The 25,604-nt window shown below is 45.7% G+C and overlaps 1 protein-coding gene across 1 annotated transcript in view; it reads left to right on the top strand.

The window, feature by feature from the left end:
• Positions 1–25,604, top strand: part of GRAMD1A (GRAM domain containing 1A) — a 633,794-nt gene that overhangs the window by 282,936 nt on the left and 325,254 nt on the right. The window lies entirely within an intron of this gene.

Raw genomic sequence — 25,604 nt, 5'->3', positions numbered from 1 at the left:
TTGATAACCTCATACAATCATTGTGACGCTGTCCTATAAGATATGTGGAGTAGAAGTACTTCAATATGCTACATCTGTGTCTACTTTTCTATTCATCTTAATGGGATTACACTGTTAAAGATTTCACATGACCCACAATTTTAAGTCAAGATGTTGACAGATATACATTTGCCAATTAAGATACCTTCTGCCAGGCCCTCTGGACAATCCTCTGTAATTTAGTAAAATACACTACACATGTTCCTGAGATGGCCACAATGGCATAAAACCTTACAACCATACTCACCCCACTGTGAGATAACCACTTCTAAGTGGGACACTCCAACATTCTACATTACTCAACAATATACAGGGCCTCAAACTCTTCAGTGAAGCTCTGGAAATAAGCATCTCCACTTTGTAAATGTCCCGCTGTATAGAATTTGCCTATAATACTGTATTATAACTATTTAACATGGACTTTTGCCCAGATACCCGCTAGTGGATAAATTATTGTGAATAGAAGCTTTGGCCTTTTGCTCAGCTTTTTTGGAAACAGCTGTTGGCTTTAAGCCACAACCTACTTTCAAATTGCCTCTGCAACCCACATCAGGTGCATTCATCCTTTACCTTGTTTATCATGAAATAATATTTGCAAGCCAAACTTTAGTGATTAGTAAACAATGCATCATATTCCTTTTAACATACACAACTATGCTAGCATCCTAGAATTATCCTATTTCCATGTTATGGACCCACAATTGTAATCTCTGTAACTCTGTGCTGTATGTGAATATGGGGTTGTCAGTGATGTCATCAATGATGCAATCTGTGATGTCATCAATGATGCAGTCAGTAATGTCGTCACTGACATTTAAATTGACATGAGCAATAAAATATGTGCGGTCATAAGCAGTGCATTGCAAGGTCACAAGTTATAGTTAGCTCAGTAAATTCTATCTAGTGAATTTCAGTGTTTCTTTGGGGGATTAAACGTTTATTTTTATCTTATTGCAGCAGCTAACTATAACATCATTTTAACCTTTGTTATTTTCAGTGAATATATTTATATGTATATATGTGTGTGTGTTTATATATCTATAAATTTATATACGGAAACTCATACAACTAAATACATTCATATATAATAAACTTCACTGATTTAAATCTTTAAAAAGTAACGTGCCTATAAAGCCAAATTGTGCAATTTAAAGGTAAAACAAGCATTGGAAATGCAATAGGTCTCGCATTAGAAAAGTTGGAGCTTTTGGTTTTGTAACTGACAAATATTTTATTTATTTATTGGTTTTTAAAATAGCTAAATTGATAGCTTTGTCATTTACAACGCCAATAGTTATAACTTTTGCGAATGTGACACCTATAGCATTTGGAATGCAACATGTTTTGTATTTACGTGACTTATATGGCAGCTCTCGTCGTTATGCTACATCTCTAGAGAGCAGGAGAGTGCAGCAGGGGAGAGAAGCACAGCAATGCAATATGTCTCGTATTAGGAAAGTTTGAGCTATTGGTATTGTAAAGGACACATTTTTTATGTGCTTGTTTTTAAAATAGCGAAATAATAGCTTTGTTATTTACAATGCCAATCGTTTTATCTTTCGCAAATGTGACACCTATTGTAACACAATATGTGTTGTGAGGGTGAGTGAGGGTGAGGTGTTGAGGGTGAGGGGTTGAGGGTGAGGTGTTGAGGGTGAGTGAGGGTGAGGGGGTGAGGGGTTGAGGGTGAGTGAGGGTGAGGGGGTGAGGGGTTGAGGGTGAGTGAGGGTGAGGGGTTGAGGGTGAGTGAGGGTGAGGGGTTGAGGGTGAGTGAGGGTGAGGGGGTGAGGGTGAGTGTGGGTGAGGGTGAGTGAGGGTGAGGGGTTGAGGGTGAGGTGTTGAGGGTGAGTGAGGGTGAGGTGTTGAGGGTGAGTGAGGGTGAGGTGTTGAGGGTGAGTGAGGGTGAGGTGTTGAGGGTGAGTGAGGGTGAGGGTGAGTGAGGGTGAGGGGTTGAGGGTGAGTGAGGGTGAGGGTAGGTGAGGGGTTGAGGGTGAGTGAGGGTGAGGGTGAGTGAGGGTGAGGGTGAGTGAGGGTGAGGGTGATGCTGAGGGGTTGAGGGTGAGTGAGGGTGAGTGAGGGTGAGTGAGGGTGAGTGAGGGGTTGAGGGTGAGGTGTTGAGGGAGAGTGAGGGTGAGGTGTTGAGGGTGAGTGAGGGTGAGGGTGAGGGGTTGAGGGTGAGTGAGGGTGAGGGTAGGTGAGGGGTTGAGGGTGAGTGAGGGTGAGGGTGAGTGAGGGTGATGCTGAGGGGTTGAGGGTGAGTGAGGGTGAGTGAGAGTGAGGGTGAGTGAGGGGTTGAGGGTGAAGGGTTGAGGGTAAGTGAGGGTGAGGGTGAGTGAGGGTGAGGGGTTGAGGGTGAGTGAGGGTGAGGCGTTGAGGGTGAGTGAGGGTGAGGGTGAGTGTGGGTGAGGGTGAGTGAGGGTGAGGGTTTGAGGGTGAGTGAGGGTGAGTGAGGGTGAGTGTGGGTGAGTGAGGGTGAGGGTGAGTGAGGGTGAGTGAGGGAAGAGAAACTTCGTAACATATCTTGAATTAGAATGAAATGAAGTTTTGCCAAAGACACACTATACGTGGCTACAGGTCTGAAAATTCCAAAGCCTGCATAGAGTTTTAGAAAAGTACAACATTCGCGCTTCAGCCGTAAACGCATCATATAAAAAAATCTATTGCATTTACACTTGTTTGAGTTATTGGCATTGTAAATGGTACTGGCTTTTATAATAGCTCTCGCCCCCCTGCGTGTTTCCTGACAGCTCCCCCTTGGTAGACATTAAAGAGTAGTGCAGGAGGGGGCAGGTGCTTTTTATTATTTAGGGTGTCCACCCCTCCCCCCGCTGTCACTAAACTGCCTGTTTGAGGGGACACACACCCATGTGCCTAGGATCATAGAAGAGAAAGGTGAGCTTGAGATGCCCTTGCATGGGCAGTAGTGGACTTACTCAAGAGTCGAGGCCGGGCTCCGTCCACCAGGACACAGGATGTCCCAAGGAAACCTATGCGTGGAATGAACACAGGTTAAGGGGAATGGGTGAGGGGGTCGAAGTGTAGAGGTGACTAAAGTATGTTATAAGATATTCATAGCTAGTTGAACAGGGTGATTAGCGAAGGGTCAATCCATCGCAAAGGAGCTTGGGTATGCTGCCTGTGAGTTAGAGACGGAAGATAAATCAATGGTGTGTGCAAGGTGTGGTATGCTGCAAAGTGCTATGTCTAGTGGTGGTCAAGAGGGGGGTTGCAGGGCCAGGGCGCAAGGAATGCTGTGGTCAACCCGCGTGTCAGGCTGTAATGTTTGCGCGAGTCAGATCACTATGGAAGACACTGCTGCGAGTGCGAGGATCAGGAGCGGGACGGGAAGATTGAGAGGCAGTGCAGCGATGCAGAAGGTTGAAGGAAGCATAGCAGGACTCTGAAGGAGAGTTCACGTAGTCGTGACGGGAGGTGCAGCAATGAGGGAAGGAAGCATGGCAAGGCTCTGAAGGTCCACAGAGTCACGGTGGGAAGTGCGGAAATGAGCACCATAGTAGGGCGTCAGACGCGGAGAGCAGCAGGGAAAGGAGGGTTCGCTCTGGATCGGTTCAGAGAAGCGGCATGAATGTCCTACAGCAAGGGAGTCAACGGGATGGGGCAGCGTGTTAGAGAGGAGCGCTCCATATTGGAATAGCAGGGTGGAAATCCACAGGAGGGAAAAGTAAGAAAATGGGTCAAGGAGGCCCTACGATGGGAAAACCGCGGGACGCGCCAGTGTATTAAAGGGAGTGTTAGATCAGCGGGATGGAGGAACCCAGGAGGGGGGACACTTACTGGAAATAATCGGCAGCCAGGATCAAATCGCACGAGCCGGCATTAGTCAAGCTATGTGCGAGGTGCTCAGGGCGGAAATAGATAAGGACGCGCAGCCGATCTCGTGGGTGGAGGGAAAGAAACTGCTTAAAATTCTTGACGCGCTGGTTGTCTAGTTTTTCGCTGTCGGCCATGGTGAGTTGGGGACTACGGGCATCGCTGCACTAACCATCTGGTGAAAGAGACGGAGGGCGACGGGACTCACAGATGGTTCTCTGTCAAATGTTGCTTGGGCTCAATGCCGGGACAGAAGGAGGAAGCCTCGCTCTGGGAGGTGTTGGCGTGCCACGTCCATTACGAGGGACAACCAAACAAGACGGAGGGAAGAGAGGGGAGGGGGGAGGAGAAATGCAACACGGCGGGAAGGGGAGGGACAACCAAACAAGACGGAGGGAAGAGAGGGGAGGGGGGAGGAGAAATGCGACACGGCGGGAAGGGGAGGGGGCGGAGCGGGTAAACCAAGACGGACGTGCACGCGCTTTTAAGCTCAATGCGCATGCGCATTGAGCTTAAAAGTCACGGGCACTGCAAGGAATCGCCACGATTCCTTGCAAGTTGGGAAAAGAGTGGATAAGTCCCAATACTCTCGCTTGCTCGATGCGCATGCGCATCGACAGGCGAGACCTAAAAATGTGCCTGTGATATGACTCCTGGTGTTACTCCTGTGATGTAATGACTCCTGACGTATGGCATGCAAAGCAACGGTGACATACTCATGTAGCTATTCACAAGATTTCCCCCGCCTAGGATAGCATTTATAACTGATATCTATACCTAAGAGATGGATCTTTGGCTCTCTCCAATTTAGAAGAAATCCTGTCGAGTTGGTCTTGGTTCAACTCCCTTTCGTGATAGATTCCGCGCATCGGCTGAGTGTATCTGGCCAGTCATTGGCAAGCGCTCTTCTACTGAAAAATTGTGTTGGATGGCTAATTCCACAACTTCTGTGCTTCCATTGATAGACTTCTTGATCATGTTCCTCCTTCTTTGTTTATATAAAATTGTATTTAGTTTTTGGTACAAACTAGAACTAACAATCCCTTTATTCTTGGGAGGAAAGACTGTAAACACAGTTTCCTCACTCGAAGTTCCAATACTTTAGTGTGCAACTGTTGTTCTTGCATGGCGGTGCACACCCCATCCGCACATCAACACATCTGTTGCTATTCTGAAATTTGTAGGATCCAGATGGAATCATAGTCTTATATTCGTGTTATTTCTTTTGTGCTTATCACAGCAATGCTTCCTTCATTTTTGACGTTAGTTTGATTTTGTATGTGTCCGTCGTTTGTGCCCATTAATTGCCTAATTCTTTATCTGACTCTCACGTGCAAGCGACAGAATGGCACGAAGGGAGTGGATATCATTCCCAACACATCTGAACTGAGAAAGTGTCATTACCTGTTGGTTTTGTACACAATTGTCCAAATCGTGCATGTACTGCAGTCTATCTTTGGAAGAGAATAATCCTTCACTTAACTGTAAATGCAGTGTGGCAGAGGACTTCACATCCACCACCCTACCTGTACTTCTCCAACCAAATTTAGAATAGTCCAGAATCTTTTTTGCAAAGAGCCAGGACTGACTTTTTTTGTTGACCATAGTTACATCTTGACCAGTATTCACAAAGACTTGCACTAGAGCAGATCTGGAGACTGCTAGAGTTATCCTGAGATACCCAAGGAATCTTTGTGAGTCAATACAAAAGACTTACCTAACAAGAGTAGCGTCAGGGGGGGTGTTTGGGGTGCTATAGCCCCCTAATAAATATATTTTCCGATAGTTTGCTAAAGGTGCTTTCAGTCGTGTGTGGTGAGGTGTCTGTCGGATTTCACCAGCAATATTTACACACAAGCAGAAAAAAATGCACACATACAGTTTCTCTCTCTGGTTTGAAAGTCTTCAAAAATGTTGGTTATTTGACAAAATATTATGTTTTCTCATACTTACCAGTCTGGATTTGTATGCTTATCCACTATCCCTTTAGTGCTTCGCATGCACTCTGCTGGTCGTATAATGTATTTTAACATTATATGCAGGCGCGGTTGTTGAGAAATCTGAAGCCCCCCTAAATCCTACTTACCAAGCTACGCCCCTGTTGTCGCGGATAGCGACAGCTTCTGTATTCGGTCAAAAAAAAACTTTCCCATTTCCTGAGAGCAGGTCCCTTCTCTTTAGGATGAACATTTCGCTGTTTCACGGACACACCGTGGCTAGGAACCCCCAACCTTGGAATGCACACCTCCAGGTTAAAGGCTCCAAATCCAAACACTACGGATGGCCAGTCCAATCAAGAGGCTAGCTTCCCTAGCCCTGGTGACAGCAGACACTCTGACAGAGGCCAATACAATATCTGTGTATTTCCTCTGCAGGTGGGGGGGGCTCTCTTTTGTTCTTCTTCGTCATATGAGAATGAATATGGTATCTTAAAAGACAGGTTATTACATAATTAGATTATACAGTAATGCAAATCCTCTACTGCTCCTTATACGATTACACTAAGAGGCAGGAACTTAAATATATAGGGCCTTATTTATGAAGGACTTGCGCCGCCGGTGCGTCACTTTTTCCCATGTTAAAAGTGACGCACCGGCGTCACAAGTCCTTCATAAATAAGGCCCATAGGGTCTGGTTTGCCGAAAATGAATTAGGGCTTCTCCTGCGGAGGTACTCCTTGAATAGGTGCAAATTGTCAAAGTTTTTTTGGAATTCATAAACATTGTCAATAGTAGGCTTGTAAAGCTGTGCCAGCCTCAGGCTTCCAGGCATAATACTGGTAATTAAACACTCAAAAGGTGATGGGACAAATGATTACAAACAGTCTAACCACTGACAATCACTCTTGGCCGCATTTCAAACCATTGTTTTTCACCCACTCGGACACACTAGACAGACGGCTTGATTTAGTGTTTGCCAGCTGGAGAAAATGCAGACAGTGTGGCAGAGGATTTACATACACAACCCTGCCTGTACTTTCCCACCAAATTTAGAGATGTCCACCAGCTCCATGTACATCTCTATACACTCAATGTATCCTCTTGCTCACCAATGACCCATCCAATGCCTAAATCAACTTCTGCAGCACCATGACCAATGTAGCCACATAGATGAGAGACAACTGCCTCAAACTTAACTCTGACAAAACAGAAGTGCTGAACTTCGGGAAGAACACCTCCATATGGGACAACAGCTGATAGCCAGAAGAACTCCGACCTATACCTACACCGACCGACCATGCACGCAACCTCAGCATCATGCTCAACAGTCTATTGACCATGGAACAACAAATCAAGGCAGTTGCCCCCTCCTGCTTCCTCTGCCGTCGCATTCTCCCCAGAATCTTCAGGTAGATCCAAACACCAAAAAGAACGTCATCCAGGCCTTCATCACCAGTCGCCTCGAGTAGGGCAACTCTCTCTACACCGGAATCTCTACCTAGCTCCTCAGAAGACTGAAGACCATACAGAACAACACGACCAGACTTAGCCTAGGCCTCCCCAATTGAACCCACATCACTCCACACCTCAGAAATCTACACTGTCTCCCCATCCAGAAGAGATGCCAGTTGAAAATCCTCACATACGCCTATAAAGCTCTGCCAGACCAAGGTCCATCCTACATCAATCTTCCATCTGCCCGCAAGAAACTTGCGCTCCGCCACACTTGCCCTTGCACTCACCACCCATCCTACACAGCCACAGCGGGAATCGCTCCTTCTCCTACATCACCTCCAAGACCTGGAACGACTTGTCCCTCCACTTCCTTTGAGGATTGCAGAAAGAAATTCAAGACCTGGATTTTCGATGGAGACATGGCACCCTCAACACCCAGATACTCTTAGGGGTGACAGTGCTGCACTCTACAAATGCTGATAGATTGATTGATACATTGGCAGCAAATACCATCATGGCGGTTCATGTCCATGTAGAAAAGTTTGGTTTATGGCTCAGTAAAACAAGACAACCATCTGTCAAACCTTTCCAAAGTTTTTTATATTTCAGAAACAAACTCTCAAAGCTGGAGCTTTTTTTTTTAAAAAAAAAACAACAATTGAATTGTACATCATGGACGATTTCTCGCATGGCATAGGGGTAATTTTTCTTTTATTACTGTCTCTCACCCCCAGGGTACCCCTCAGTAAAAACACACCTGACCGCCCATTCTAGATAGTGCGGATGGTTGGACGGCTTGCCTCGGACGGCCACTACTCATCAAGCAGGGCATCAGAGGTAGGTTTACACTATCAATGTAAAGTTTTCAGTCTGCCCGACTCCAAGTTTGGCAGGCGGACTGCAAGTTTGGTGGGCAATAGACTTTGTCACCGTTGCGATGGAGTAGCCGGTCCGCCAAACCCTACATCGGACCCAGAGGCCCACCTATTGCAAATCAGTATTGACCAAGCTCCTTATGGGAACAATGTATCTTGAACCTTGATCACCTCACCATTCACTCTGCGGCCCGCTACTTCTTTAGTTGGGTACTTTCAGGGTCACACCCCCACCTAATCTCACTGAATGAGCTACAAATCTAAAGATAGAGCAGTGGAAAAAGTAGAACTGATCATGTACATTCTGAGCAAGAACTTTAAAATGTCTCATCTCTCACCTTATATGTATGTGTGGGGTGTACGTATATGGCATTACTCTATTTGGAAAGCAGCAGAGTTTTGTACATCATCTCTACCACCATAACCAAAATGGCAGCAGCCTCAGGTAACTACTAACAGGGATGTAGTCATGTTAAAGATTGGCAACAAGCAATGCAACCCCTAATTCGGTTTATTGTGCTGTCTCTCTTCTGCTTCATAGAGACTAGTGAAATCATGACAAAACAGGGCACCAGTGGCATAAATGTCAGTGGGCTCTGGCCACTTAAAACAACCTTCTCCCATTTTAGAGAGGTCTGTAGGTTTGTGAAGGGGTGGCCTGCAATCTGGCTTTCTGCTAAGGCTAAAATTACACCTAAACGTCCTTATTGTGCTATAATTCAAGCCATCAGTAAACAGAGAATAATGTTTTGTACTAATCAATAGTGTAGGTAGTAAAAGACTAAAAATTGAGTTTGTCTAACTAATTAATGCTTTTCCTGGTTACCTGGAGAATCACACAAAATTGTTGCGTTACAAGATTCATTTGATTTCTTTTTTAAATTAGATGTAAATAAAGTTCTATAATCTGGTGACCAAGCATCTGTAGCAATGCATTTACTATTGAGAGATGGTCTTGTATTGGCAGTCATGCTAACACAACTAGATATCATTGAAAAGCAAGCATTGGAAAGAGGTGCATCACACTACTCATGAACTGCATTTTGCAGCCATTTGTAAGATGTGCATGGCCATCCTCAAGGTGCTATGGGTTAGCAATCTGAAACCTAATAAGTGGGAAGATCCAGCCACTAATGACTCACCCCAGTTTGGCTATCATGACAGCTGAAGTGACCAATACTTTATTGCCAGACTTGGCATCTAGATCTGTCGCACATAATACTTACTCTATTGTTTTGGCTCATACCACACTAGATTTGAGACCTTCAAAAAACACAACCAAAAGTTCAGAAACTTAGAACACAAAGCAAAGTCGTCTAATGAGAAACGTGATTCAAAAGAGATACTAAATATAAAAGTGTGACTCACTACATTTATATCGGTCAATAATTCTTAGTATATAGTATAATCTATGCACCAGAAACTAATTAATTTAAAAAATCTGCAGCCATCATAATGGCAGGAACCAATCTACAAATTAGACTAATGGACCATCTTCACATATTTCTTTCTGATCACTCAAAGTTCAAATCTAATTGCTTAAGGTATCAGGTTCAAAGTGACAATATGTGATCTAAAGGTGACGACAAATAGTGAGGTTTTTATAAAATCGAGGAGTGGGATACCCCGCTGTACCGGTGCAGACAATATGTAACGGTGTCTAAACCAAAGAAACTCCAGAATGAGATAACATTCTTGAACTCTGTCAGTCAAGGCTGGACAGGAAACCAAAATCAGCTATGACACAAAATGTTAAACCAGTCTGACATGCCTCAGGAGGCCAGTACTAGAATAGGGGCATGGTGGGGATTTGCTGTCCATCTAGTTCCAAAAGTAGCCCCTCAGCCTATAGTCTACTAGAGAAATGCGGAGTGAGAGAATGGTCACTCTGGCTCTGGTGCCAGTGCAACAAAGGATATAGACCGATGCCTTTGAGCTGCCCTATGAGCATGCAGTTGATACCATGAAGACTAATATTTAAAAAAAGGAAGAAAAAAAAAAAAGAAAGTTAAATTGGAATCAAGACATTTGATGGAGTGTAGAACTTTGAACACATTACACCAATCCTAATCAGGCATAAATGGTACTTGATATTAAAGTATCTGCCAAACCTCAAAATTAACCCTCTCCTTTGCAGTTTTTTGCTCCCAAGAGATGGAATAACTTCCCTATCAGATTGAAACCCTCCTTTACCGCCTTCAACACCTGACTGAAAATAGATGAAACAGCTTAAAAGACTCTTATCCTCCGTTGAAGGTTAAGTGACCAAAATGTATTTCTTAATACATTCTTGTAAAAATGTCCTATACTTATTATTTAACCCATATAATAAGGTGAGCACACCCCTTAACTTCTCTTTAAAGCACTCTAATATACACTTGGATGTTTTAGAAACTAATAAAGAATTACGGTTTAGATTTGAAAGCAGTGAAGAGAGGATTAGTGCGGGGAGAGTGGAGGATCAGATGGCATTAAAACTTTTAAAAATGACAGCCAGTGAAAAACTGTAGGAATCTGGCTGTGCATATGCTACACCAAAGTAAAGTATAGTGTGCACAGAGTCCAGTGGATCCCCAGCGGCTTCACAGAGGCTAAAGTGGACAATACTTTACTCTGGTTTGTGGTTGTGTGGTTGAGGCAGTTAGGCTTATCAGAATGTTGTGTTAAGCATTTGTTAAACAGATACAGTCAAGAAATGAGGCACACACTCAATGACTAACTCCAAGGCCAATGTTTGTACAAAATGATTACTTTGTTACTTTTATTTTAGAACCAAGAAGAACTCAGTTACAGGTGAATGAGGTTGCAAAAACAATAGGAATACTTTACAGCAATACTGAAAACACTTTGTGGTGTTAATCAACAGAAGCAGTAACTTAGCAATGTAAAAGATAGACACAGTGCTAATATCAAGAAATGCAATGCAATCTTATGGGAGGAAAACAGTTATGCAGATGTACAGGTAAGTACTCAACTTACACCTCCTGTCTTTGGGAGTTTAGATCAACACTGGGCAAGGTCAGACCAAGGTGGGTACTGCACCCACAGCGGCACTGGGGCGGCCATGTGCAAGGGTCACTGAGCCCAATGTTAGTCAATGGAGCCTGGGGGCACCCACAGAAGGGCTGGTTGCAGGTAGGTACCCGCAGTTTAATCGCACAGGCCTCTGGGTTTTAGGCAAGCAGGGGGGGGCCACAAGGCAGCACCAATCCTACATCACCAGCAGCACAGGGGCGGCCGGGTGAATGGTGCAAATCAGTGTCGGCGCACAATGCAAGTAAGTGGGAATCTCGTCGCACAAAGAGTCTGCAGGCTCAGACCAGGAGGCTGGACGAAGGTAACCAACAACTGGGCAGGTAAGTAGAGTTGTCGGTGGCCGCCTGGGCACCATCAGCTGGGCTCCTTAAAGTTGGGGGCTGAGGATGCAGAGGTGCCTTTGGAGGTTGGAACTTCTTTACCGGAGCTAGTCTCGGTCAGGAGGGCCCTTGTGGAGTCCAGAAGAGTTCAGCCACCAATGGTTTCGAGGTCAGGATTGCTGAGGAGACTTCACTTTATAGGTGATCCACTCAGACTCGGCTCATGGGTGTTGGGTGCAGAGTGGGCAAGAGTCGTGGTTCCAGCTGGATCCGGATCCTTAGTTGGTTTCTTGTGGACAGGGTCACTGTCCTTGGGAGATCTGGTCTTTTTTGAAGAGCAGCCAGTCCTCCTTGGATTTCTGGAGGTCACTGGCTGCAGGACTGGCATTGCCTTCTTGCAGAATCTTTCAAGCAGGAGATGGGCCAGAAGGGCTGGGGTCCTGGCTGAGAAGGAAAACACCACTACTGACTACAAATGTTCCCGACAACCTTGCTGCCAAAAGAGGGGCTTGGTCAGGGGCTGGGCATCACCACTAGCTGGAGAGGAATTGGCTAGCTTAACAAAGGGCAGGAAGCCTTTGAGACTCACTGCCCTGAATGTTGTTTTAATTTGGGGGTAGGTGAGAAGCACCTCCACCGGGAACACACTTTGTTTCTGCCCCACAAGAGCACAAGGTTTCCACCTCAGGGGTCAGAAATATGTCTGGAAGTAGCAGGCTGGTACAGACCAGTCAGCTGCACAAAAGAGAGTTGTTCATTTTTCAGGGAGCATCTCTAAGATGCCCTCTGAGTGCATGTTACAATGAATCCGGTACTGGCATCAGTGTGGGTTTATTGTGCTGAGAAGTTTGATACCAAACGTCTTACAATTCAGTAAAGCCATTATTAAGCAGTAGAGTTCGTAATGACAAACTCCCAGCCCCTGTACTCAATATGGCTTCACTGCACTTACAATGTCTAAGAATGGACTTATACACTGCAGGGGCATATTGTTCATGCAGCGATGCACTCACCTTAGCTATAGTGCACCGTGTCGTTGGGCTGTGAAGCCTTCTAGAGAGGTGACTTACCTATGCCACAAGCAGTGTTTGTGGGCATGGCACTCAGGGATGTATGTGTCTACTCATGTTTTGTCTGCACTCAAAACACGCAATCTGCAATGATAGTGTATATGAGTTAGGTGAAGGATCTCTGAGGGTGGCACAATACATACTGCAGCCTTTAGAGACCCTCTCTGGTCACAAGGCCCTTGGTACCAGTGGTACCTGTTACAAGGGACTAATATGTAGGCGAGTGGTGTGCCAATTGTGGAAACAAAGGTACAGTTTGGGGAAAGAACACAGGAAATGGGAACCTGATTGGCAGGGACCCAGTGCCTATTCAGTCAAAGGGAATCAGATATCAGGCAGAAAGTGGGTGGTAACCATGCAAATAGGGGCACTTTCCTACAACACTGACAGGTTGGTTGTATTTCATAGAAAAACGATTAAATGGAACACCATTAATTGGAAACTTTCAGGAGGTTGGCATTTACCATTTCATAGAAACCAACTCATAAAAAGTCTTTTTTTCAAAATTGGCTTCTGCATACTTATTTTTAAGGTGTTAATAAAATGGTTCCAGGTCTTACTTTCAGATTCATTTTTGTCTAAGATATTTGTTTCTATCCTTTATGTCACAGAATTTTCTTTCAAATTTATATATTTTACATTGTGAAACAATTACTTTGCATGTTTTTATTTCGCAGAACCCTTACCACCCCAAAACACCATCCATTTCTGCCCCCTAAAAATGGCTCCACACACAAACTTCACCCATCTCTGACCCCTTAACTCCAACAATCCCTGAATCCTTAAAGTCCTTTCTACTCCTAAATTCTACCCATCTCTTAACCTAAAACTCCCTCACTACTGCTAAACTCCACCCATTCCTGAACTCTAAAAAATCCTTTCTATACCTAAACCCCACCAATTTCTGTTCCCTTTACATCCTGCACACCCCTAATCTCCACTCATATGTCTGTGAACCCTAAAAACCTCTCACTATCCTATACACCACCCATGCCTGATTTCTGAGAAAAAAACCCTCACCACCCACAAACTTCACCTATCCAGCAACCCCAAAAAAACCCTACCCCCCTTTAAACATCACCCATATCCAAACCCCCCCAAAAAACAGTACCCCTAATCTTCATTTTGTATATTTCCTTAGAATTATCTTTCCTTTGAAATGCTTTATTTATTTATTTATTTATTTGTATTGCCTTAAAATTGTCTTTCCTTAAAATAGTTTTTCCATGATTTGGTGTCCTCCAATGCGGTTTCTTGGTTTAAATTGTTCCATTAATTTACATACATCATGACAGGTCCTGTGCAGGAACATATGCAGTAATTTAACCCGCCAAATGTGTGCAAGGTCTTCACCAGCGGCAGCGGCTCCTCCGCTGAGGCGAAGGAGCGTCGCCAAACTACTTTCATCAGTGCAAATAAGGAAAAATAAAAGGATAATAAACACAATGTTATTATAGTTTTATTTTTACCTGCTGAAGCAGTTTTGCGGGGCAGGGTTAGGCTGCTCATACAGCAGGGTGAGTAGTGATTGGGGCAATTTCTAAGTGTGCATGACGCTTAGGCCGTCCGTCTTGGGCTGACCCAACAGTCATGTGCACTTTGCATGTTCTCCACCAAGCTGTATAACAGCCTGGTGGAGAATATGCACAGGCTCATTGTCCCCTTCTGAGCGCCAAACCACGGCACTCAGACCAATCACAACACTGCTGCCAAGGTGACAGCAGCATCATGATTGGCTTTCGGGAGCTTGTATGCTTCCTGCTTCGTCCGGGACTCATTGGAAGGAAAGTGGAGGAGAGACGCGGCCGGCGAGGCCGGCCAGAGAGGTAAGTGATTTTTTTTTTAACCACCCCACCCGGCCCACCACCCCTGATCGGTGCCAGCTGCCACTGGTCTACACATGTCCTCCTGCTTACATGGAGGTAAAATTGAAGGTCTCCAGGCTGTTCGGCAGACGGGGGACTCAGTGGGTGTTACCTTTTCTGACATTTATTTCACGACTCTGCAGCTTCTCCTGAGACAGCCGTATATGTCTTTTGGAAAAGCCTTTTTTTTTTTTCCTCTGGCATTCCTTTCCTGACCTAATTTATTTTTCTCTCCTCCTCCAAATGCTTAATATGTCAACAAAAACAAAGCCAAAAGTTTTTCTTGAGAGCGCGCCACCTGCTTCGCCGAATGCCGTATTACGAAATACCAGTCTGACCAGCCTTCATTCCACTTCATGCATCTTTATTACATTTGCGGTCTCTCTATATCTCTCTTGCAGGTTCGCGATATCTCTTTTCCTACCTTTCTTCTACTTTCTCCCACCTCTATCTTTCTCCCTCTTGTTCTGGATTAAAACCTGATGATGAATAGCCACCGTACCTATGCATGCCCACGGCACCACCTGTAACAGACAGCACAAATTAAGCACCCTGGGGTAGATTTACAAGCACCTTGCGCCACTTTTGCGTCACTTTTAACATGAGAAAAGTGACGCAAAAGTGGCACAAGGGGCTTGTAAATCTGCCCCTCTTTGCTTTACTTCTCTTCCAGCGTTTTCTTTTATTTTACATTGTACTCGTGATCATTTGGAACTAATGTGCATTATTCAGTTTCTTGTATTATTTGTGTCGGTGAGGTCGTTGCCTTGTGTTACTATGCAAGACTCGCTGCGCATAAATAAATGGATCTTTAGAAAATAAAATAATAAGCAACAACATATAAAATAAAGCAGGGAGAGGGTGCACACAGAGATCGCCTGTCTCACAGACCTACCCGCCACATCTTCCAGATTACCTTAGTATTTTTAACTCCCTGAAACACGAGATTTGTCAGTATCGGACCAATGCGAATGCAATTGGTTCTAAGTAATGAAAGCACTTAGGAGCAACCAACATACAGGCCTCCATGGAGAGAGCATGACGGATGGCGCGCGCCAGAACAAAGCCTAGTACGATTAACCTTTCCGCAGGATGTGTGGGGTGCGATGCATCTGCGTGCTCTGATGGATTGCAGGCAGAAAATGCACACTGTGCAGGCAGGGCAGCCTGCATTTTGGTCTGTGCTGAGTTGTCGGTTGTATATTTCAGGGGAACCAGCATGTGCTGTGTATTTGGAGCACACCACAGACAGATTAGGGCTGCGAGGCACTGAAAAGACATTACATGGTATTCCGCCATCGCAGCCAGCATCGACGTCAGCGGTGTTAAAGTTCCTGTGAGTGGACACCAATCCTGGCTGACTTCCTCACCCTTGCCCTGTATCCTGATTGGCCGTTAGGTGCTTTAGCGCAAGGGTGGGAAAGGGAGGGGGCGGGGCCTCAAATGGATTCTTAATTAAGTGGTTGGGTCCAGGTGTCTGTCAGGCTTCACCTGGGATTTTTACATATACACAGACAAAATGTCCTCCTTCTCTCCTCTCGTTTGTTTCTAATAGCATCCTGGGTGGGAGGTGTCTGGAGCCTAACAGCTAGATGCCAATGCAATGGAGGGGAAAAAGACAAGTACTATGATTTGTGCGCAGGTTTTTGACTTTATTCAACCCTTGTATAAATAAAGATATACATACACTGTAAGAAGGTCAGGTGTATCGATCTACATGGCTAAATGCTCAAGTAATTATTTAAATAGCACTTGCTATTTATTTTTAATTCTTTTATGCTGCTACTTACCACAGTACTTTAAATCACATGCACACATTATGCGAGGCAATCACAGAAGTGTGCAAATAAATGTACAAGTAATGTTACATATGACCATGAAGGTCACATAGGGTAGAGTTGCATATCACTCTTAGTGGTAGACATTATGTGTTATATGCGTGGGCTGTAGAAATTCAAAGTCACGTAGTTGTTGGGGCTGTCTCTGCTTATATGACTCTAGTACAACTCAAATAACCCTTTTTAACAACTGTAGATTAATGAGAGGTGCTGTCTGGGAGGTAAGACAGCGGCTGTGAGATCGTGCGGTGCCGCTGCCCTAGATCATTTACTTCATCCATTGCCCCATTTGCTCTGGCCGCTACTCACAGGAGCTCAGGCCTGAGCTGACTTTGCACTTGGTGCCACGTGGAGGACAATTGCGGCACATAGGCACTATCCTGCGCCTCCTTCCGCCTCATCAGGGTTCTACTCGGTCCCGCTGTGACTGCTTCCTGCGGGGGTAACCCTATACCACAGGACTCTCCTGCTTTACTGTGGTGTGTGAACTGCATGGTGTCCTCCCTCTATTCCCTCAGATCTGGAGGGGCGCTATGCTGTAGGAGTATTCTTCGCTCTCGCATGTGCTCTACTCGCCGGACCAGAAGCAGCACCACTGGCCACCCCCCTCGTGTCCACTGCTCCTGGAGGCCGGCTGTGACAGCATCTGTTTGTCCATACTGGTCTGGGCCATATTCGTGGAGGCTGACCGGCCTTTGACATCCTCTGGTGTAGCTCCTTCTGGTCATCTCACCTCTTCACTGCCTCCGAGTGCGGTCTGCCTCCTGGTTTTCCCTACAATGGGGAGAACAGACCCCAAGCAGCCTAGAATCACATTTGAGAACCGAAGGTCCACTCGCCAGGATGGCGCCAGCTCAGAGAGTCGCGATTCACGGCATGGATGCACTTCTCGCTCGGGATGATGACTTAAAGGCAATCATGCTTGATGTGAAATCTACTGTAACTGGCATTGCTACCCAACTAGACCAGCTTTCTGCCCGACTACACTCGGTGAAGTCCCGTGTTGACTCACATGATAATCGCCACCTTCATGTTGAATCCAGGGTATCTGACGCTGAGGATGCCGCCACACAGGATCACCAGAAGCTGTTGCAGATTGACAAAATCCTAGCGGTCATTCGCGAGAAAAACAAAGATTTGGAGGCGCGCTCCCTCCTGAGCAATCTCCGCATCACGGGTGTTCCAGAATCCACCAACATCTCCTGCATGGAGGACTACATGGAGCAACTTGTAAAGAAACTCTTTGGTGCCGTACTCTCCTCAGTTTTTATCGTTGAACGTGCCCACCGCTCCCTTGGCCCGCGGCCTGGTCCTGGTTTGTGGCCTCGTCCCATCATTGCAAAAATTTTTAATTTCAGAGACTGGGATGCCATCCTTCGTGCAGCACATAACATGGGCAAGCTCAGCCATCAAGGGAACTCACTTTTCTTCTACCCAGATTACACTCTCACGGTTCAGGCTGCCCAGTGTGAGTTCCTGCCTGCAAAGCGGATTCTTCAAAGACATGAGGTCGCCTATTCACTTGCCTACCCGGCTCAGTTGAGGGTCAAACAGGGCGCAAAGACGCTTGTATTCCCCGATCCCAAGGACACCCTTGCTTATGCCAAGAAACTCGACAGATCCCCGCACTCTTCTCAATCTAGCTCCCAGCTAGCCGTCACTGGTCACCTGAGCAATAACGATTGAAGTGCTGTTAGATGTCCACTAGTTGTCTCTTCTGCATGTTGTCTACTGACACCATAGCTTGGCCACCCTGCTTTATTGCAGGGGTGTACGCTGAGCTGTGCCATGCCCTCACGGGATAATTCCCTTTCCTGATGTTGTTCCCCCTCTTCCCAGTTGTGCTTCCCCGGGGTGGGTAGAGGTGGTGTCTCAGCCTATTTAGGGGGTTCGAGTTGGTGAGGTCGGGTGGTTCTGATGTCATTGCTTTTTGATCTGTTGGGGTGGGGTGGCTGGGTGGCGTTGGGGTCATTCTTGTTGCTCACAGTCAATATCGTTGTCTATTTGATTTTCAAGCAACTGGTATTTCTACTTGTTTGGGAGTTCGGTGTGGGTGCGGGGCTGAGGGTCCTTTTGACATTGTTTTTCGATTCGCTGGGGTGGGGGTTTTGGGTAGGGTTTGGGTTTCAGGAACAGTTACAAAAAGGGAAAAAAAATATTGGAGACCATTTGGCCTGAAGAGAAAAGAGCCACACTCTCCTACTGAGGTCTGTGAGATAAAATTAAGGACACTTTGGCCTAGATTTTGAATCGTCCAACAATTATCTGAATTAGTGTATTTGGTGGTAGAAATTGACTTTTGTTGGTCCGAACATAAGGGAGAAAAGAAGATAATTTAAATTGAATATCCCGCGATTTGACTGAATCAGATCTGAAGTAAGCAAGACTTCTGGAACGACTGCAAAAAGTGAGCCGAAGCATATCGGGTCTGTGCGAGGCCCTTTGAGTGAACAGGAAAAAGAACAAAGAAGACTTAAGAAGTTATTTATGTACTGTGGAGGAGCTGGACATTTTGTAAAAGAATGTCCCAAAAAACTCAAAGTATCGGCTCAGGGAAACGCCCCAAACCATCTGCAGGTGGAGTCGCTCAGATGGCGAAATTGATAAAAGGACTCCAGACTCATCACTTAATGAATAGTCTTCAGACTCAAGCTCCTCATTTGATTTTGCATATGACCATTACATTTTGTGATCAAGAAATTACTGGGGTAGCAATCCTGATTGATTCGGGTGCTACCAGTAATTTCTGTGACATCAAGCATGCTAGGAAAACTGGAGTTCAGGCAATACTCAAAGAAAGAAGCGAACCAGTTCGGGCAGCGGATGTACTAACCTCTCTTCTGGTTAATTCACCCATCATACTGATTCTATGGAGTTAATTCAATTGAACTGGCACCAGGAAGTCATTTAATTCAACCTGATGGATGCCCCACAATTTCAAATAATGTTGGGCCTCCCTTGGATTTCGGTGCACAACCCAACTATTGATTGGGAGAACAGGACTGATGAAATCGTTTTGAAAACTGTTTTCCTCATGCAGATGAGGATCCTGAACCCTCTCTAGCCTCTTTGTTGCTGCTAGGAGGAGAGTCCAAAGGAGTAATCGACTCCTTGGAAATTCCCTTGGAATACCAAGGTTACCAAGAAGTCTTCTATGAGCAGGAAGCGGAGAAGTTGCCTCCTCATCATTTGTATGATTGTACGATTGATTTAGAACCAGGAGCAGTTCTTACCTGCAGCAGGATCTACACACTAACAGAGGCAGAAAACAGTTATCTCAAAGAATACTTAGATCGCTATTTAGAAAATGAATTCATCAGACCGTTCCAATCCCCAGTCTTGTCCCCATTATTCTTCATACCTAAGAAGGAAGGATCTTTAAGAACGTGTATTTATTATTGAGACATAAATCGATTCACTATTAAAAACCGTTATCCCCTGCCTTTGATATCCGTTCTACTAGATCAGAACAAAGATGCCCAGATTTTTACCAAATTGGATCTTCGAGGGGCGTATTACCCCATTCGGATGAAAGAAGGTCATGAATGGAAGACAGCCTTCCGGACAAAATATGGCTGATTGAATATCAAGTCATGTCCTTTGACCTTTGCATTGTCCAACCAGCCTTTCAACATTTTATCAATGACATCATGGGAGATTTGGTTGACAAGATTGCAGTGATCTACCTGGATGACATTTTGATATTGTCCAAAGTTCCTCAGGAGACCCTGCGCATGTCAAATTAGTACTTGAGAGGCTTCGCATTCACCAGCTATGTGTCAAATTGGAAAAATGCGCTTTTAGTGTTCGTACAGTAGAATTTTTAGGATGTTTTTGTCTCCAGAAGGAATCACTATGATGCTAAGAAGGTGCAGTCTGTTGTTAATTGGCTGCCTCCAAAAGATGTCAAAGAAGTCCAAAGATTTCTTAGATTTGTCCATTTTTATTGATGAATTATTCAAGGACTTTCAGAAAAAATTGTCCCAAAAACCAGACTCCTCAAGAAAGGAATGAAATTTCAATAGTAAAAAGAAGCCGAACAAGCCTTTGAATATTTAACCCCTTCGATGCTCATGACGGAACGGTTCCGTCATGAGCGTCTGTTGGCCTGTGCTCATGACGGAACTGTTCAGTCATGAGCCCGTTGGCTCATTAGAACCTTCAGCACAGCGCGAGAATTCGCGCCGCGCTGAAGGTGTTAAAGAAAAGCTTCACCTCTGCTCCAAATTTGTTACATGCCGATCCAGCCGAACCTTTCTTTTTGTAAGCCGATGCTTTGGATCAAGCGATTGGAGGGGTCCTGTCGCAGTGCCACAAATCCACAGGGCAATTACATCCCGAGGCGTATCGATCTAGAAAACGGAATCCAGCAGTGATCAATTACACGATTGTGGAAAAAGAATTATTGCCTGTGAAGGATGCCTTTGAAGAGTGGAGACACTACCTGCTGGAAGCGCGACACACTGTTATTGTGTTTTCTGATCACAAGAATCTTCAATTTCTGAAATCCGCCAAGACTTTGACTCCAAGACAGTTGTGCTGGTCACTTTATTTCGCAGACTTTGATTTTGTGATCACTTATCGTCATGGAAAAGCTGATGTCTTGTCCAGGATTCAGACAGAGACCCAGGAGCATTCAATTGTCCCTCCCTCGGTCTATCATTCCAGAGTCGAAGATAGTGTGCTCCCTTTCTTTGTCAAATCTCAAAGAAGAAGTTGGGAAACATATGACCTCTGAGGAAATGTCAGATTGGATAAATCAAGAAATAGAAAGAGAAGTGATTGATTCATTGCCCTACCATCATGGTGCCTTGTATTTGCCTACCAAGGAAATTCAAGAAAGAGCCTTAAGAGAGTGTCACGATCAGCCATTGGCTGGGTATAAGGGAATGCTTAAGACTCTAGACCTTGTTCAGCTTTATTTTTGGTGGCCCGAAAGAGCTCTCGTGTCAAACAATATGTAGCTTCTTGTGAACTCTGTGCTCGGGGGAAATCTAGCAGACAGGCTCCTCAGGGTCCGTTACAACCTTTGCCCACACTGAATCATCCCTGGCACACAGTCACAATGGATTTAAATGTAGAACTTCCCTTGAGTCATGGGTTCAACACAGTGTTGGTTTTTGTGGACACCTTTACAAAAATTAATCAGTTTGTCCCTTTGAAAGGAGTTCCCTCTGCTCCGGAACTAGCTAGACAATTTAATGAACACATTGCAAAGATACATGGGGTCCCTAAAGTCTTGATTTCCGATAGAGGTTCCTAATTTGTGTCCCATTTTTGGAAGTCAGACATTCAACCAGGTACCACCCGGAGACAGATGGTCAAACTGAAAGAGTTAACCAAGAGTTAGAACAATACCTCTGGTTGTTCCTTCTGGATCAGGACGGTGAATGGTCAGAATTGCTATGGATGGCAGAGTTTGCACATAACAATGCCAAGAATGTTTCCACTGGATACTCCCCTTTCTTTTTAAATTATAGGTGACATCCGAGCTCATTTAATTGTCAAGGAGATTTTTGGGTGCTAGCTGTTAGAGATATCATGAAGGATTTGACTCTTGTTCATTAGTCATCAGAATCTAATTAAACAAAAGATAGGGTTAATTACAAGAAACAGGCAGACAAACACAAAGTCAGCACTGTGAGAAGTTGGCCTGATATTCAGTGTTCACTATTCTAGTGATCACTATGTATCAGTCCAAACAACCCTTATGGTGATTGGTTGTAAGTCAACCGATAGACCAGCTATCCTAGTAGCATGGACAAGAGCAGTCTTCGGGCTAAACTCTAGAGGGCGTGTTAAGCCAGCTGTTATACCATCACATATACCCCTTGAACACCAAGTGAAAGGACACCACACAAGTGTTATGAAAATAAACAGTGTATTTATTTAGATCACAACAGCCCTGTACTCTTTATGAGGACAGGGTACTAAGCACACAACAAAACTCTTACGAAAATACTTTAAGTTGCACAATTTACACAAATGCCTGAGGGGCACGAAAAACCATATACTATGAAAGTGGAATGCGAAATTACTAGCAGGTAAGTACTGGACTAATAGGCTTTGGAATCACTAGGACTATGTTACTGAACCTTCAGATTACTAGTAGGAGGCCTAGGGGACTCGGGTGCAGAGTGTGCACTCTCACGCGGGATGCGGGACAAAGTCTATGGGAGCTGGTAAAAGCAAAGTTAGTGTTCTCGGGCGAACCCGATAAGGTAGGTCGAAAACGACAGTGGATCTGGACCCTTGGAGCTGGGGCACCGAAATGCCGAAGTTACCTAGCCCATTGGGCTGCGGCTGCATAGGTCTGAAAAGACGTCGGGAATCCTCGTTGACGAACCAGGAGCCTGAAGAAAGAGTTGCTGGCAGGCGACCAGTGAAGATTGTTCGAAGTGATCCAAGCCTGGATCGAAGATGGATGACACCTGAAAGCAGAGGGGACCAAGTTCTTGACCACTAGCCAGTGATCAGATGGCACCAGGAGGGCACCGGATGGTAGTCACCTTGACCAGGTGAGTGGGCGATGCTGGGCTCTGCAGTCTCACGGACCAGGAGGCGTTGTCGGCGACCAGGATGGAGGTGCGAGCTGTCCCACGATGGTTGCTGCTGTCGACGTCGCTGGACCCAGGATTGGGGCAACAAGTCTTGGCAAATTCAAGCCCACGCGGTGGACGTAAAATGGCGTCTGGAGTGGACCAGGAGGGTCCGGGGTGCTCCTCTTTTGGAAGGGAGCAAGGGCCAGTCTGGAGCAACCAGACTAGCAGTGGTGATGTCGTCGGTCGTCGTCGGGAAGGCCACAAGCCAACGGGCTAGTAGCCAGACAACACGGTGAGCAGCCAAAAAGCAGAAGGGCCCCACGCAGATCTCGTGGATGCTGGGGGGCTGGACTTCGGTGCTGGAGCTGCTCAGGGTCGGGGCTTCTCCGACCCCAAAGCACTCACCAGAGGATCCCTTGGCGGTCGTGCTGGATAGAAGTCGTGCAGTTCTGATGATGGCCAGTCCCTCGAGGTCTCGTCGCACCTACGGTTCTCAGCTTAGCTGTAGAGGTAGGTAGAGGTCAGAGGTGCCAGGGAAGCCGGGTCTCGTCATGCTGGTCGGTCGGATTCCGGAGGAAGGACGTGCAGCAAACCGCAGAGTTCTTAGATGGTGCCTGCGGATGCAGGGTGACTACTCCTTAGCCACAAGGGAGAAATCTTAAGAAGAAGTCGAGAGTTCCTTTCGTAGAAAGTAGTTTCTTGATTCAAAGATGATCTAATTTGGAAGGGTCCCCGCTCCTGCCTTTATCCTAAAGAAAGGGGGTGGGTACGCGACTAGGTCCTGCCCTAGGGGTGGGGCCAGAAAGGGGGGTGGTTACACCCCTCTCCCATGCCGGACTTTCCCCAGGCCAGGGGCTGGTGTGCCCCTGGAACTGGTTCTAGCCGGCAGATGCGTAGTGAGCACTGGGGTGCCACTTGCAGTCACCTTCCTGTAAAGCCCTGCCTACCCAGGATACACAAAACCCTGTCTGGGATGGTGCTAGCACCGCCCCTGACAGGAAACCCTTTGTCCAAGCTCCCCTCGCTGGAAGGACTCCCAGCTGCAGGGGGTCAGACTCGTGTCTGTGGTGGCAGCATCCATTTTGTGATGCTGAGGCTTGAGTTAACTTTAACCGGGGTTCACAGTTACATACATGTCGTGTCCCTCTAGAAGGGTGGAATGCTAACCCCGTCGCCAGAATTGGCGAGGGGTTAGTATTCCAATTCGTATGACACCTTACTCGACATGTTTTGATAAAGCGATACCAAAGATAGCATTTATCCGCGAGGATTATAATGCACTTAAGAGTATATGGTATGCGTTATCATGGAACAGCTATTAGGACTTGGTTCCGCAAGCTGCAAACGGGCTCAGCTCATGCCAGAGCACCATCTCACACGATTCCAAGCACTCTGCCTTCAGGATTGTCAAGGCCTGCCATAGGAGTGACTGATAGGAATCTGTGTGTCCATTTTAGGGTTAGATATAGGTATACTATATCTACAGCAAAGGGTGATTACACCTATGCCCTGAGTTACAGGGTCTGATAAGGTGGCCCAGTACCAATTGGACAATGCACCTAAGGTACATGGAATCCATTTTAGAGAGAGAGCAGTAGGCCTGGGGTCCTGATTGGCAGGGTCCCAGGCCAACTAAGTCGGAAAACCAGCAAAACACCAGGCAAAAAGTTGGGGGCAACCATAGTCAGGTATCCACCTTCCCACAAGCACCAGAGTATCGAGTGGGGGATCGGGTGTGGCTATCCACTCATCACCTCTGTCTAAAAGGCAATAGGAAATTCCAACCTCGTTTTGTAGGCCCTTATTCCATAGAACAAGTGCTAGGGCCAGTCACTGTCAAACTCAAAATTCCACCTAATTTTTGCATTCATCCCATCTTCCATGTATCCCTTCTAAAGAAATCTACACACAACATCAGATTATTAAAGCCTCCTTTCCCTCTGTTGATAGATGGACATCCTGATTATGTAGTGAAAGGAATTCTAGACTCAGAGAATCAGAGGAAGACTTCATTACCTAGTAGATTGGAAGGGTTATGGGCCAGAGGACAGGTCCTAGAAAACGTCCATTCCCCTCTACTTACAAGACGTTTTCACTTGCAGCATCCTCTCAAACCAGGACCGTTGAATCGGTCTTTGAGAGGGGGTACGGTCAAGAATCTCGTTAATACTATTTCCATTGTAAAGGACAGTTGTAAAAGGAAACTCACAAAAAGATATAGGGTTTTAGTTAAACCCTCTCGTGTCAATCTGTGGATTGATATTTAGTAGAGGAATGACACATTACAAGATGGCCGCCGTGTTTTCATGGCATTCTGTAAATAGTAAAAGGGGTTATGAAATCTTGCGATTTTAGTGATCTCGAGTTAGGAGAGTGTGCGCCCATCTGCGCACTTCAATTTGAGTCTGAGGGAAGAAGACTCATTTCTGAGCCACTCCTCTGAATATTCCCTTTGAAGGGTAGCAGCCTGATTTCATAGCTCCTTAGAATTCAGGAGAGTTCATCTCTCGTTCCTGGGTTATTGTGGTATTTAAGTAGACATTTCCTCCAGACCTCCAAATTTCAAGCAGTACTGTGTGGAGGGTCCGGAATTTCCGTCACCAGTGAATTTAGTCTACAATACCTCATAGCCGCCTCAAGTGACCTTTTTGAACTCCTCCTAGTCCCAAGTTTCCAGAACACTAATAGTTGTATCTCCAGAGTTCCTGTTACTGAGGGTTTGAGGAAGGCATTCTCAAACCTCAAACTCATCTGTCCAGCATCCAAGTAAGCCAGTAGTTTCCAGTATGTAGG

This window comes from Lissotriton vulgaris, chromosome 7 (genome assembly GCF_964263255.1).
Source record: "Lissotriton vulgaris chromosome 7, aLisVul1.2, whole genome shotgun sequence".
Taxonomy (NCBI): domain Eukaryota; kingdom Metazoa; phylum Chordata; class Amphibia; order Caudata; family Salamandridae; genus Lissotriton; species Lissotriton vulgaris.
The sequence above is the reverse complement of the archived record's forward strand: the minus strand, read 5'-3'. Positions and strand labels throughout refer to the sequence as shown.